Here is a 14,930-nt window from a genome sequence, read left to right as displayed (position 1 = left end):
GTGAACACATAAAATCTATCAAAAAATACACAGAGGTTTGTTTGTGTTGGATAAAATGGTATAAAAACATTTGAAAGACCCTGTAAGTGGACTGTGGTTTACAGCAATGAGGCCTTTATAAACTTTCAGGATCTTTCCATTCTCTTTTCCCTCCCAAATGGACTCCATATGAACATGTGACCACGTCAGATTAGCTTGTTGCTTCCAACAGAGACACTGTTGGAAGCTTCCAGCTCTGGATTTATTTTGGGACGCATTTCAGACATGGACCGGGCTGACAGGTGATTGAGGAAGGCATGGTGATACTGTATCACAACATGAGCCTCTGCATGGTCTGGATATTTAGGTTACACTAAAGTCCCCTCTGGAATTTGGCTTCACTGGGGTTCATCTCAGAGTCCTGTGCTGTTTAGAGACGAAAGATTCTGCACCCTTATAACGTTCAGGGGGTAAAGATAAGTGGTGCCACTTACCACCGGTTCAAGGCCTGCGAGGGTCGATAGGGAACCTCTGACGCCCTACTGCCTGACAGATGATCAGTCTGTGGCCCCATGTTTCTGTTCAAGCATCTGCGTTTAAATGAGTCAGAGAGACGCTTGCCAAGCTGAGCTGTTTGCTTGCTCACATACCATCTTTCAGAAGTCTATTTTAAGAAGAGGTTGAAAAACCCAGCTGAGCACAACATGTCATGGATACACACAAACAAGTATTCAGCACATAGGCATGTTCATCCAACTAGGCCAGGGTTATGAGGGATTATACTGCTATTGTGTTAATAAGAACCTTATGAGTTTAAGAAGACAGAGTTATTGCCCTGTATATATATAGAAAAATTTTAAAAAAATGATTAATTTGGAAAAACTGCAACAATGCTAGCATTTATTTATTTTTGATATATTATTATTAAATTATTCTTTATACTGTTAGCATTTTACTCAGGGAGACTATCTTAAAGTAAAAGAAGTTACAAATTATGATCATCATCCTAAAGCTTCCACTTAAACATATTTTTAGACTTAATGTTTAAACTTATGTTCCCTTTTTTTTGAGTCACTTATTGGTGACTAAATCTCAGACAGGAAGACCCCAAAATCAATTGCAACGAAAGGCCATTGTGGTAAAAGCAATTCCTAACTGTTTTGTTATGAATTGCTTAACTGCAACTAAACAAAACTTTAGTTGTGGTTTATTCAGCATCTGGTCATGACCAGGCAGTCGGCATTCAAACATAGTATTTAATTTTCAATCTTTCTTTTTTGTCCAGATACATTCGAGCTTCTAAAATGAAGGAAATGTATATAGCAAAGGTCCTAATTTCTAACATTTGCACACCACTTTTTGGTTTGATGTCCAAAGCCAAAACTTGTCATTGTCCAGATATTTATGGACCGGACTGTAATGGCTTATAAAATGCTCAGGGCAGGAAAAAGGCAGACTCTGAGCTTTTGAAGATGCCAAAAAACAGTATTAAAAATCTGTTGCATTTTAAGATCTCTTTAGTTAAGTCTGATTTCTTAAACATGTTTGCTGTTGAATTTATTAAGTAACGGTTTGTCACCACTAGAGGGAGCTGCATTCCTAACTATTTGTGTTTCATCCCTGCAAGACATCTGAATATAACTTTTTTTTTTTCCTTCAAGCGCTCTGATATTATCTTCTAGGCCCAGATTCTGTATCGACATAATTATAGTGTTTTTACATAAGAAATGGTTTCTCAGATACAGCGTGAACATTGTTGGATATTAAAGCCCTGAGTCATGACTGACATTCATGCTTCACTTGATGTATATGTGCCTCCAAGTCATGAAGATTAAGCCGCTTTTTGTGAGGATGTTGCATTTTGAGCTCTGTCCTTGGTTACACACAAACACACTTGTAGGTTTCTTTGTTTCCTCCTCTGCTCTTTAATTACAGGGCCAGTTAAAGCTCAGATTTAACTGCGTGTGTCTTTGCATGCAAAGTACAGGTGCATGTGAGCGGATCAAAGTCTACATCTTCTAAGAGGGAATTTATATTCAAAGAGGAATATAAATTAAACACCACTCTCTCTCTCTGTCATCCATTTCTTGGATTGTCTCTCCTCTGGCCTCTTACACACCTGCATATAATGCTGTCATTCCCAATGCTTTGAAGGTGCAAGTAGGTGTGTTTGACAGGAAACCAGGGCCGAGTCGAGGCATGTGGGGACACACTGCGCTCATGCACTGCTTGCACGTGAATTAAAAAAGAAAGAGAGAGAAAAAAGATAAAGACGGCCCGTCTCAGTCGTGGCTGGCAGCTGTATTCGCTTTGGAGCATGAGGGTGTGTGCGCACATGGGATGGTGTCAAAGTGTTTGTGTGTGGCTTCTTGGTTCACAGCTGCGGGATCAAGCCCGAACTGGGAGCTGGATGTGGGTAAACTGTGATTTGGCTATCTCTTTTCCTGGAGGAGATAAATCCTTACCATGCTGGTGTGTCAGCCACTCGGTAATTACTTCGTCCTGTCACGGCTGTCTGAGAATGTGAGCCAGTGGGAACTTGCACTGTCGCTCTTTCACTGACACAAAGAGGGGAAAAAAAAAAAAAAAAAGCACTCGCCGTTTCTTTCAAACAGCTCATTGTCAACATATAATGCTAACTGCTACATAAATAGAGCCAAATATGTGTGAATGTTTTTTTATTTATTTTTTTTTTACTTTTACATCTGAAGTCTTGTGTAGATGTTAAGAGAAACAGTTCTTTCATATTTGTCAGTGCTTGTCAAATGATTCTATTCAAATTAAGGGTCTTATTCTGCAGGTTTAGAAGTCAATAAGGTTTTGAAGTGACATAATTAAGTGTTTAACTTAATGCTACCTTCCTTTTTTACTGCGATTGACAGTCAGTGCTTGTTTGAGACATTCATTTTTGTCTCCAGCCAGAGATATTAAATGAAAAAAAAAAAAGTAGAATTTATTTCTCTGTCATCTTAAGTGATGTTGTCTTTTGTGTGTCCTTAGTAAGAGCCTGGAGAAAAGAGTCATAGAATAGTGGGCTAAAAGATGTGGAGACCCAGAACCAAGAGCCCAACTGGCATGAAATAATTTATTTTAAATATGAATATTTATATTTATTGTAACAATTTAATTGTTCACCGTCTGATCTTTAAAGTTCCAACAATCTTAATTATACTTTCACTGTTTTCTGGCATGGGAAGCTATCAAAAGGAGACCTTCCTCCTTTTGAATGTCCTTTTTTTCTCTCTTTCTCATTTAGACTTAAATTTCAGGCATACTTAGAAATCCCAGATAAGACCATTGATTTCAGCTTTCAGAGACAGAGAGATGTTGTTTTTTGATAAGCCATTTAATTAGCCAAATATACTCTACATGCTCTTTTTCAGCTCCCATCATGAGCTCTCTCTAGAGTTGTTTTGTGTCAGTTACTAACATGGCTATTCTGACATTAAATACATTTTTATAATATCCTTCGCATCTGTAAAAGGTGCAGCCAGGACTAAGTGATTTAGAAGAACTTTCCCATTTAAATAAATGTATCATAGGTTTTAAATAAATGTATAAAAACTTAATGTTGCATAGATTATAAGACATTATTAAATCTCTTCTTTTATGCAGCACAATATAAACTCAAGATATGAAATAAGACATGTACCAGATAATTACATTTAGAGAAATCAATTGTTCTCCAGATGTCTGACTTTAGCAACTGAAACTTTCTTGTCTTTTGTTCTTCTTGTATCTTGAAGATTATTTGGTGCTAAAAGTAAATGAGGATTTTTTTCAGATTCTTCACTAGATGTCACCATTGTCACACCTGTGTGTTAGCGTGCTGCTATTAAAGCTTGTGTAATCTGATTCAGCTCAAGTGAATACGGCCGCTGTAAGGTGTGACATGATGTGATCTCAAGTAGCCTTTCAGGTCTTTTAGTGACCTGAAATATTGCCCGTAACCTGCCTGAGCAAGCTCGTGAGCAGAATAAAAGGTAAAAGGATAAATCAGAAGGACTTTAAGCTTTTCTTTCAGTCGCCGCAGGGTGTTTATGTTTACTTACGACTTAATTGGTCCTGGCTTGTTAGGGGCCTTTGGAATGCTTTGATTATAGCCATTCAGGGAGGAAGAGTGGCATTTGGATATCTTTTGACACAGGAAGCGCAAAGCATGAGAGTGTCATTCATGCTTCTCCTGCTGCTCTCAGTTCGAAAAAAAAAAAAAAAGAATTTAGGAGAGGGGGCGCAAAGAGGAGGAGGAGGTGATGGCAAACAGCAAAAGAATGGCTGCGGCTGTGCACACCCCTGCTGTCAGCACACATGCAGTTATTTCCAGTTAAAAGTAAAACGAGGATTACACCCACCCTCCCAGGTTTGGAAATGAAGTAAATGGGCCGACTGGTGTATCAGGTGTGTGGTGGGTTTTCTCTGTCCCACTCCTCCTGTTTCCTGCCCATGTTTTGGCATCAGAAAGAGCAAAGGAAAAAGCAAAGCCCCGAAAGGATTTCCTCACTGTTGACTGTGGATGATCCCTGTGGCTCCTGCATGCTGAAGCTGGGCAGGGCAGGGCCTGCAAACCTAAAGCCCCAGGGAATGAAAAACATGAGGGAACGGGTTGTGTAGTCAGACTTCATGCAGGGGAGGACAAACATGTTTCTGTTCAGCGCTGTGTTTTTTGCAGAATATTGAATGTTTTGAAACTCTGCTTGACAGCTAAATGGTGCGGTTACCGAGTTCATGTTGCTTTCAGAGCAGAATCTGTCGGAGTAGCTTGGTGGAATGGTGCATGGCTATAAGTGGGTGGTTTGGGCTGCACAGTGTGGGAGGCCAGGCCCCAGTGCAAATTAAAGACTTCTCTGTGAAAGTCCCAGACTCGGCTACAGTAATATGACTGAGCAAGAAGTCTGTGTGCGAGCGGCGGGGGAAGAGACCCAGCCCCTCCCTACCCCACTCTTTTTTCTTCTTTTTTTTTTTTGAGCCAGTCATTAAAAATAAGCCACAAACTCAACCCTGATACGTACTGAGAGACAGAAAAAGAGAGAAAAAATGCATCCCTTCTTTCTCCTCCCTTTCTTAACGCTTTGCTGCTTCACTAACCAAGTAAAACAGGAGGAGGAGGGGGAGTTTGGTTTAAGATTTTTAAGACGTGCTCTCAGGCCCCTCCTCCATGTAAAGAGAAGCAGGAGGGTTTTTTCTCTTTCTCTCTTCTGCAGAGGGAGAGAGAAATGAATGGGGAAAGGAATGCAGGAGACAAACGACAGCTCTCGGCAGGAGAGTGGGAATGCTGGGGAAGCCATTGTTCCCCAGTCCTCAGTCAAATTATGCAGGTAGTGAATGTAAATACGCAGGAAGTGAGAAAGGAAGATTGGTGTGAAAAGTCACACCTCAAACTGGCAGACCCAGCACCGATGTATCAGTTCAGTAATTCATATTTTTCCAGAAAAATATGCTTGTTACTCCTCCAAACTAACATACCCAGCCAGGACTTACAGCTGCCATCTGATCCCTTCTCCTCCTCCTCCTTCAACAGGATGTATAAGGTCACAGGGTCAGGACTGGAAACCACAAAAAACTTTATGCACCAGCATTGCCTGGTTCTTGTTCCAAATCCCCTCCACTCCCCCACCTCTTTTCTACCTCCTGCCTTTTTTTTGTTGTCTCCCTCGTTTTCCTCTTCCTCTTTCTCCTAACCATCCAATCTCCTATCGCCTCCTCTCTTATAGAAGGCCTGACGTTTAGTTTTGGGCTCAGATGGTTTAAGTGTGCCTCTGGCAGTGGATTAGGCTGCTAGTGTCTCCTCTCTCCCCCTCCAGCCTCGCTCCATGTGCAAGTGGTCAGGACAAAGAACGTCAAACAGGAGGAGAGAGGGAAAGGAATGCAACAGGGGAAAAAAATAAAAACAGGCACCAACACTGATGTTTTACTGCTTTCCTCAAGAAGTAAACTCAGCACACTTGAAAAAGCAACTCTCTTCCTTTTTGAAATTTTAAAACACAGGTTTTACTTGTCGTCTTTTGTTGTGAGTCCCTAGAGAGATTGCAGCAGAAGGCTGAAAGAAGTGAACTTTTGACCACATTCTGCAGCATTTATATGTAAATAACAGCTGCAGCGAGGGCAGCAATCTTTCATGTAATGACACGACATTGGCATTGTGTTTAGGCCCTTAAGGCTGATTCCGCCTCTTACGTGTGGTTTGTTTTAGAGGTTTGTGCTAATTTTTGAGGGTTTTTCCTACACTTTGCTACAAAACTTTTAGGATTTATAACTGGTGAATAGTAGATAAGACAAGCTTGTACACAATATTGGGTAACAAGTTAGAGACCGGTATATAGCAGAAGAATTGAACAGTAACAAGCTGGTTGAGGCGTAAACAAAATATTACAAAGATATTTGTGAAATATTTAATTGTCTTGAAGAGGTTGAAAGGACTTTCATCATGTTCATATTATTCATAAGAATTTCTTGTGAAACATTCAATTTAAGATCTATTTCAGTGATTTGAAAGAAATTAAACTGCACTCGTGCAGCTCCTTCTTTCAAGAAAAATAGTGAACTGAACAAAATAATTCTCTGAAAAGTGATTCAGTAGACTCACTTGAAACCCTTTTGATTTGTGCAGAAAACAAAAGCTAAACAAACCCCACAAAAAATTTGCCTGACCACAAAAATGTCATTCTTAATTTTCTGCAAAATATTGTTAGTTTCATCTTATTCTGGTGAGGTAAACATTTCCCATCTCCTGTAAGATGGATACATTGATTATTTGGAACCCTTATAAAGAATCTGTCCTTTTTTAGCTCAGAGAACTCCAAAGCACTTTCCACTACATTCAGTCATTCCCACACACATTCACACACTGATGGCGGTGTGCTACAGTGTAGCATTCCACTGTAGCACACAGTGGTATGCCTTGGGGACATACCACTGTATGGTATGTCCTTGGGACAGTTTGACAGAAATGAGGTTGCCTCTGACCACAACAAGCAGGCAAGGTGGGTTAAGGATTTTTCCCAAGGACATAATGACGAAGACAAAAGAAGCAGGTGTTGGAACCAACAACCGAGTGCTTACAGGACAAATTCTTGCCACCGCACTCTTCCTATTTAAAGAGTTCTTCAGTGCTTTTTCTAACCGATGGTCAACTCTACAAGCGGTCTTTCTCAGCTGACAATGTCAACAAAACAGAGCAGACTTAACGGAACACAACTACTTAATTTTTTACTTCAAGATAAGACTCTCAAACACACTAGCAAGCAACTTAACTCAACTCCCATAAGAACACAAGCAGCAGATTTCACAGTGAAAATAATAGTGGAGTTTTAATCTTTTGAGATGTTGTTACATCCCTAGTGGACAGTGATATATGGCCACAGCTGTGTTTGCCACTTCAAGACAGTGAGGAGTTGATGGTGTTCTAGTTATTTTTACTTTTCTACTCTGTAAAGTAGAAAAGTTTCTTTTGATGAGCACAACAGTGCTCATCAAACCTCACTTGCCGTTAACTATTTACATATTCAGAGACCTTTTTTTAGCCTCAGTCACAAATCCAGTTTAATGACTGACTGATTTCTTCCAGCTACATGATTTTGCCCCCAGCTATGCTGGACTCCTTACAGTTGCCACTGGAATTGCTGCCGACACATCTGATGTGTCACTCAGCACAGTGAGACAGTCATGCTTTTAAAGTATCAGTCAGTCAGTGAGCAATGCTCTGGGAAATGAGACTAGTGAAAGCATGCGTGAGATGTGTGGGTGTGTTAGCTTTAGTGTTTTGGCTAAACCTCAAGTTTATGCCCCACAAGGCTGATGGAATGTACATGAGCTGAAGGAAACAGCACGGCCAACTAACCCCTTTGTCCCGTTCTCTTTTTGTCTCTACCTTTTCTCACTTTTTCTCCCTTTTAAATGGGTGACTATGCTCTCTCTTTTTCTCTCTCCATCTCTGAGTCCCCTGAAAGCAGGTCTTTTGAACAGTAAAAGAAGCCTGATGTGTCTCTTCATGTAGTTATAGGCTAGACGGGGAAAAGCTGTTGCGAAGGAGGAGTGGAGAACAATGTGAAGTGGCCTGGAGCTGTGACAGAGCAGGTCTACTATGTGAAAACCCCTTCATGAAATGAGCTCTAGCCAGAGACATTGGCAGAGAATCACCACTGGAAATATGTAGTCTCCACTGCCACTTACTTCACTTGTACTGATATCTTCTGGATTTATGCTAAAGTCACCCAGATATTTTCTTGCAAATGCCAAACATTGGGAAAACTTTGCAAGAACAAACACTTAGTAAAAGTCTTTTTCAAAAATATTATATTAATATTTGTGCAACAACATTTGCAACATTTCTTAGAATTGTTTGCGGGTGCAAAAGTATACAATATAGGAAGTGGTAGGGAGTTTTCACACTGTTGAATAACAATTCCAAAGTTAACTCTTAACAAATTACAATAAAAGTTGAATGGCTCTCAAACACTGATAACAGGAGTTTATCAGTATTAGTACCTTCTGATGACTCTAACATTATCCATTTCCTGTGTAGATTCATCCCACGATGTGCAGTTAAACATTGTTACCTTTGTGTAGGAAAAGTCTCTGACAGTATTTACAATGCTCCAAATTTTTGCTTACGTCAAAGATTTAACTAGAGTTGACCTTTTCTGTTGCCAGTGGTGCTGTTTTTAGACCAACTTGCAGTAAAGCAATGCTAATTTTAAATGGTATCAAACAATCGTCTGCATACATCATATTTACATAAACTATTAAAACTTAGAGATTGCGCTAAAGTAAAACTGAAAACAATTTGATTCAAATTGTGTAAAATTCAACTTATCACTATACTTGGCATGGAGAGCCTCAAGCTATTAAAGAAGCATTGATGTAACAAGGCTTTTAGTTGAACTTGGGTCATAGGAAAGTAGGTTAAGTGAAGTGGATCTGTTGCTTAACACCACACAGTTGGCTCCCATATTTAGTGGCAGCCGACAGTTGTAAACACATTCTTATCTTAGAGATTGAATAGCTTGGCGGAGCAGTTGACTGCTGTTGACACAGGTTTGTGTCAGAAAGGGCAGCCCAGCTTTGTTGATATCATTGCCAGTCAGATGACACTGCACTTACATACAAACCAAAGCTCTGCAGTGATATGCAAGCTGTAGTTTATGTCAAAGAAGGAGAAAAGTGCAAAAGTTAGCACAGGATGTTTATAACTTCCTCCCCAACCGGCGCTCACACATGCTAAATATACTCCCTTTAAAAGGCCCTCTCCTACTGCCACCTTCCCCTCATGCTCACACATGCACATAGGCGCACACAGTGAGCTATTGTGTCTGAGATCTCAGGCATCTGGAGAGCAGAAACCCTCTACTGTGACCTCTGACCTCTGCAGGCTAAGAATTGCAGACTGACATGAGGCTTTCAGAGGGACTTTCAGGTGGCTCAGAGAGCCGTCAGTAAGTCCTTTTAAAGGGACTATTGTATGCAGCATTCAGAGGGGCTTTTTCTGTGCTTGTGAATTAAAGACATAAAACTCATTTTAAAAATTGTAGAAAACCCTCTAATTTTAGTGCAATTTTTTAGTCTGGGAAAACTAATCATACATTAAAAAAATGGTGGTACTGGATAACATTATTGTATGACAAATATAGCTGGATAATTTTTTTAGCACATGTTTTACTTTCGTAAATCGATTAGAATGTTTGGTAATTTTTACTTTTGTAATTCCTGACCTGCCTTTTCCTTGATTTATAAATAGGACATGACATAGTAGCCCACGATTCAAAATAGGAACTTGTCATTCAAGTAATTAGGATGTGTGCTAACATCAGAAAATAGCTCAAATAAAATAGCCACTCACCTGTAGAATTCTTTTACAGGTGAGTAAGTCCTCTTTACTTAAATTTACCTTATCGGCACTGACAGCAGTGTAGTATTGTATGGGAAAAAAAATCAGCACACAACTTAAAAGGCATGTTCATTTGTCTTTCTTTCCAAGAAGTACTAAGTGACATAGGTAACAGTTTCATGTCACATTCATACGCCAGAAAAACAGAACACAAATTTCTCATTAATCATAATATTCAACATTAAAATAACTCAATTGAATTTATTTCTGAGGGATTATTCCACATCCATACCAGTGATTGCACCCAGCCAACAATAAACTAATCAAGTAACATCTGTCACGTTGCCTTTCTGTTCACAACAATGGTGTAATGTTGCACAGTGTGAACCTTGTAACGTCATTGTCATTCTTGAAAGCTGCCCTAGAAACAGAAGGACAAACCTTTTTGTTTTTTTGACTAGCATCCAAGTCAAACTGGTTGGGAGAGTTTTAGCAATCAGCTTCACAAAGCGGATGCTTCAAGGCATGAGACGTGCTGGTGTATCCTGCTCTCTGTTTTATTTCTTGTCGGTGTTATGTTGGCTGCCAAGCCAGCGTTCCTGCTGTGTTTTCTTGTAGGTTGGCGCTTGGAGTACTGTCCCAAATAGCTAATAGAAGCTCTCCTCTGCCTGCTGCTGGTACAACACCGGGCCTACTGGCAAACCTTGTGTTGCTGTGTTTTACCATGGTGACACTGTTACAAAGGACTCCAGCTGGTTCACAGTGGGATTCTGCGTGAGGGAGTGTGACAGACAAAAAGAGAGAAGACAGAAAAATGGACAGAGCCGTGCCGTGACTTATCCTCATCCCTCCTCTTTTTCTTCAATCTTCTTCAGTTTTTTCCTCTCTCTTAGCACACCGCCCCCCCTACAGACCTTCACCCCCAAACACAGTGCAGCTGGGCTCAGCTGTCAGTCGTTCACCATCCACCCCCTTTTCTTTATCTTTGCATTTGTTTGGCTAGCAGTGGATTTCCCCTTGGCCTCCGCACGGGGGAGCTCACTCGCTCCTCCACCAACTCAGCCAGCCCTCTTAAACCAAACCATCTGCTCTTTGAAGTGGCCTATCACAGATCCACAGATTGGAGGTTACAAAGCAGCTGTCTGCCTTCAATCTGAGCACAGTGATTAAAACAAAGGAAACAGCGCACACCTAGGCAGACACACGGAGTGGGACACAGCAATCTGTGAGTCAAATAAAGAGGTGGGCTCCAGGATTGGCAAGTTCTGTTTTTGTTTCTGGGGCTAGAAAAAATGAATGGAGGCCACTTTGTCCTGGGGGAGGGAAGGCTTTCTTTGATATTATCAAAGCCAAGGGAGGAGAGAGTGCTCTGCCAAAAAGAAGAAAAAAAAACAAGCCACTATTCACACCAGTTTGTCAGCATGAGACTTTTGAAGCATTTGTCAAATAAAAAGAGATTTGGCAGGGAGACACTAGAATTTTGTCATTCACAAACTCCTCTCCTCTTTTGGGAAGACAATGCTCACAGCAGGCTGCAGATGAGATGAATTTCCTCAAGACCATTTCCACGAAGTGAGAATGCTGTCTTTTTCTGTTCCACGCAAGATAATGAGTACTCTTTCCTGCTTGGTCTTTGATGTTATTAGGTGAGGAGATCTTTCCTTAATTATCATGAGAGGATTTGATGGAATCCTGTGTCGCATTCCTGTTTTGCTCTGTCCTTGACCGTCTCTGCACGTGGGAGGTCTGGGCGAAGTATACTTCTCCCAGCGCCTTCACTTCTGTAACAGAACCAAACTGGTTTGTCAAATCGGTGGAAACTATGGGAAACTTCACCTCACACCCCCCCTCTCGCTACCCCTTGTCTTATCAAGACAGTTGTTTTTCTCTCACTTCAGTCAGGCCGGAACAAATTTAGGGATTCACTTGTTTTCATGAGTGGAATTTTCTTAAAACGCCAACATAGTCCCTTGTACAGACCGGCACATTGTTGACAACCCCTCCTTTTGGATGGAGAGCATTTCATGGACAGGAAGTCTGCACTACCCCCCACCTACATCTTGATGTTGAGAGGCTGAAACATTACGCTGGCTTGTGTCAGTGTTATAAGTGTTTCTCTGCAGACCTGCACATTTGCTCATGTGTATGTGGGCCTGTCCAGACTCTTCTGTGTGTTTACTTAACCTGCCTTAGCATTCGAGACCGCTTATCATTCTCTGGAGTCCCTGGCTCTTGCCCTGACAGCAAGGTGGGACGCTACCCTGCCGTCTCCGGTTTCATATAGTGCTTTATTGAGCGGATGAAAACCCTCCAACTCTTCTGAGGGCCCAAGAGGAGAGCACAGACACACATGCACACACCCTCATGTGTGACTTTTAGATTACTTCAGGGGATAGATTGTCTGAAAGCAGCTGACATTTTATCCTTTGAACCTCCTGTTTGATAGGGGCAGGACCTCACTCTCTCCCTCAGTGCATCTGCATGCGTTTTGTTGTTTCTTTTTTCCCTCTCCAATTTTGACCTAAAGGGCAGTTGCAGTACTTAACAAAAATATTTGTATTCCTTTTTAAGACATTTCTACTGTGCAACCACAAACTGTTGTATTTGATAGAAAAACACAAAGTACTGCATATACATGTGAAGTTAAATAAAAATGATTAATTGTTCTCCAATTTTTTACTTGTGAAATTCTGAGGCATGTTTTGATTTTTAATAACTTTGAATAAAACTAGTGGAATCATTACTTATTAAATGGAGACCATCTGTGTGTAATTTTTTCTCAGTATAAATACAGCTTGTCTTTGAAGTTCTCAGGGGTTTGTTAGAGAACATTAGTGAACAAACGGCAAGACCGAGTAGCACACCGAATGGTTATGGCATAAAGTTGTGGAGAAACCCAAAGCAAGATCAGGCTACAGAACAATTTCCCAAAGTTTGAACGTCTCCAGGATCTTTGTTGTCTCTGTTTGTACAGTGTATGACGCAGTTGCAAAAATCTGCCAAAGACATGATCATCCACCTACACTGACAGGTTGAGCATAAATTACAGTTTGTGACTATGGCTGAATTTCAAAGGTCTTCTTCTCTGTTTGGAGTATCTGTTTACTGGATAACTGCTAGCAATTCACCCCACAAATCTGGGATTTACAGAAAAATTTGTCATGATAAAGTCATCATTGAGAGAAAGTCTTTATGCTGTGGGTTCTTCAGCACAGACAGGCTCATTGGTCACAGTGTTGTTGGGAAGATGGATGGAGGTAAACAGAGCAATACTGGTGGTTTGAGGCTGCAACAGAGTTTACCCTGGTACAGTCAACATACTCCATCTAATCTGACTTAACCTCATTTCACAACAAATAATAGAAAACAATTTCAGTTTGCATGTAAAAATCTGGTAATGATGCCCCAAAATACTTGCAACTGTAATTGCAGAAAAACTGAATGAATTATTGAACCAGAAGGGTCTGAATAAAAATTCAAAATTTTGGAATTTTTGTTTCCAAAAAACTAATAAATATTATTTGTTCAAAATAGGCCCATTTTGTAGCTTGCTTACTTAATGGATCATCTTAATTGTTCAAGTTGAGTTTCCTGCTCACATTTCAAGCAGATGACACTCTGTTGTTGACGTGAATACATGAAGTTTTTTTTTCTGTTATGCTGTCATTAATGACACTCACATTGTCAAACATGATCTCAGCACAGTGCAGATCATCAGAGGTACATTTCCAGCCTGTCAAGGTCTAACTGAACTCTTGTTTGGGATCATCCAATCACTGCTGCAGCTGGAGGCGGCAGATGACTCAGACAAATCAAAGTCAAGATGAAGTCATTCCTCTCTTCTCCTCCAGTATGTCAGGACACAAAGCAAACAAGAACCCCGGTTCTAATAGTTTTTAGACATAGCTACTGGCACTGGGTGCGGCTGGCAACAGGTTGTCTGTTGCATGCAGAGCGGCAATCTCACTTGGGTAGGATGTTTGTCTTTTACAGGGATTAAAAGAGAGCCAGGAAACCCGCTGGCCTACTTTTGCCGCAGAGCACAGAGAGAGCGCGACCTAGTTTTGATGACGGCACCATTACAGGAAGAGGGGATTCCAAGTCATAATGTCGTTAGGAGATGGCCATTTTGGTCTCTCCACCAACAGGCTGTGTTTTTGTTGTCTGCTGGAGTGTTTCTGTAGACAAGCTTCTGAGTCAGGGTGTGTGAGAGCTTCCATTGTTTGTACACGACCTGTAGCTGTAACATGAGAAGGAGGGAATGCTGACAGAAAGAATGAGCGTGTTACAGAAGACAGCTCTCATTATATTTTTTTAAAGATATCTATTTGGCTTGAATAGATCTCTATTGTTGACTTTCGTGGTGTCAATTAACCTCTGTGGTGATTACTTGTGCAAACAGACATTCATCAGCGGGCAACCATTTTGTCAGCATTACCAAATTATTTAAGATATAGTCAGCTTGTAGAGAGCTTAACCATTTAGATCAGTGGGTCAAGTCGCTCACATGTTAATCCTATTATAAGATGCATCTCAGATTTGTCAAAGTTGCCCCTAATCTGTTGACTACAACACTTGGACTATAGATGGTGAATTGATGCAGAAAAACTTTGGAACTAGTGTTATGTAATTGTTTTTAACAAAATAATTAGCTTTGCAATTAATTGCTCCTCTAACAGTTCCTGAACAAATAGCATTGCTGAAGCTACTTGGATTCATTTGTGCTCTCTATAAAATAAATCAGTTCTGGATAGATAAAGGCCAATCACTGCATCTCTAATGTAGATAATTGTGAATCAGATGCTAAAGCTTCAAGAGAGTGGTAGAAACGTCAGGATTTCATTCAAATCACATATATGAATGTAAACTTCTCTTGTTTTCCCCATTTTAAAGAATCACTATCGGGAATGGACTATTCACATCATGAATAAACTCTAGGAAAATAGGCCATCACGGATCATAATGAAAAAATTAATAAGCACCAATTTACATAATAAATATAGTGTACTTCAAAACACTTAATACATTGATTTCATAGGAATTTTGAGAGGTTGAACCAGAGATTTTGATTTTCCCTCTTCATCTATACACACACAAACACACTGCATAAATGTGCTCATTTTAAAAA

At 40.4% G+C, this 14,930-nt stretch overlaps 1 protein-coding gene across 4 annotated transcripts in view; it reads left to right on the top strand.

The window, feature by feature from the left end:
* The window catches only part of dlgap1b (discs, large (Drosophila) homolog-associated protein 1b), a 92,468-nt gene that overhangs the window by 64,244 nt on the left and 13,294 nt on the right, over positions 1-14,930 (top strand). The gene's annotated exons all lie outside the window — the stretch shown is intronic.

The sequence above is a fragment of the Poeciliopsis prolifica genome, unplaced genomic scaffold, assembly GCF_027474105.1.
Source record: "Poeciliopsis prolifica strain line A6 unplaced genomic scaffold, Auburn_PproV2 SCAFFOLD012, whole genome shotgun sequence".
NCBI lineage: Eukaryota > Metazoa > Chordata > Actinopteri > Cyprinodontiformes > Poeciliidae > Poeciliopsis > Poeciliopsis prolifica.
The sequence above is the reverse complement of the archived record's forward strand: the minus strand, read 5'-3'. Positions and strand labels throughout refer to the sequence as shown.